We start from the raw sequence: 1185 nt of genomic DNA, 5'->3' as shown, positions 1-1185 counted from the left end.
GCCCCCCTTGGTGCCTCCCCACAGCCCCCGCCACTCCCCCCACATCTCCTCAGCATCAGCGCCCTGGGTCTCACCCTGCACCAGGGCTGGGGATCAAGTTGTGCTTTTAGGGTGAATGTCCTGCAGTGAAATGTTTTAAGGCATGTCCGTGGGATTGCCAGCTTGCTGGCGGTCCTGTTCCCATCATCTTAAACAGCAAATATTTGATATTTCTACACCAGCACAGGGAGGCTGGAGGAAGAGGAGAAGAGGATGAAGAGTTTCTTTAATTACCATGAATCGCTGCAGCGCTTAAAAAACCCCTTGTCCTGCTTTTGATCGGATGAATCACATGGGCCCTGGTCAGATATTAGCATTCAGGCCAGGTAGCGGGGCCAAGGGCTTCAGCGTGGGACTAAAGCAGCAGCCGGTGTGTGCTGACAGCTGCAGGAACACAACGAATATTAGTGGTGGCAGCTGGAGAACAGCAATTCCCTGGGGGGCCCTCCCCAGCACCGCCTCCCCCCTTGGCATTCACCTCCTCGGTCCTGACGTGGGGGCCCAGGCAGCAGTGGGGGAGCAGGGAGAGCCCCCCAGGAGGGCACGGGGGGCTCCGGGCCGTCCCTCCTGTCCCCAGAGCATGGCCGGGAGCCAGGGAAACACGTGAGAGAAAGGACTGAAAGGAAGGTTGTGGGGGGCAAAGACCCAAGTACCTTGTTTTCTGCGGGTGTAGGGGCAAGTTTGGAAAAAAACAATGTCCTGCACCAGTGAGATCTCAGAGAAAAAGCGGGTTTGTATGAGGCGTGCTTGGATCGTGCTGAGATGTCCAGAAGCCAAATGATAAATTTCACCCTGAGTCCCTGATCTGAGCCTGGCCGTGGGACTGCTGCCTGGGCGCTGAAGTTACCCGGCAGCAGAAGCAGGACAGCGAGGAGATGGAGCATGGGATGTGCAAGGAGCAGCAGGCACTGCTCCTGGAAATGCATCTTGTCAGGTTTTAGACACGATTTGGTTGTTGGTTGCTGTTTTCAGCCCTGACCCACTTGGCTGTGTGTCAGCAGTGGTGCTGCAGCCCACGGAGCCACAGCTGCTCCTGGGGCCGAGGGAGTGAGCCTGGGTCAGAGAGGCTGGAGCGGTCACAGAGGTGGTAAATCTGGAGACAGAGACTGGGATGAATGGGAAATAATTCCTGGGACAAGCTGAAAC

Source organism: Athene cunicularia (genome assembly GCF_003259725.1).
Source record: "Athene cunicularia isolate RWA chromosome 5 unlocalized genomic scaffold, athCun1 chr5_part1, whole genome shotgun sequence".
NCBI lineage: Eukaryota > Metazoa > Chordata > Aves > Strigiformes > Strigidae > Athene > Athene cunicularia.
Note: the sequence above shows the minus strand (reverse complement) of the source record.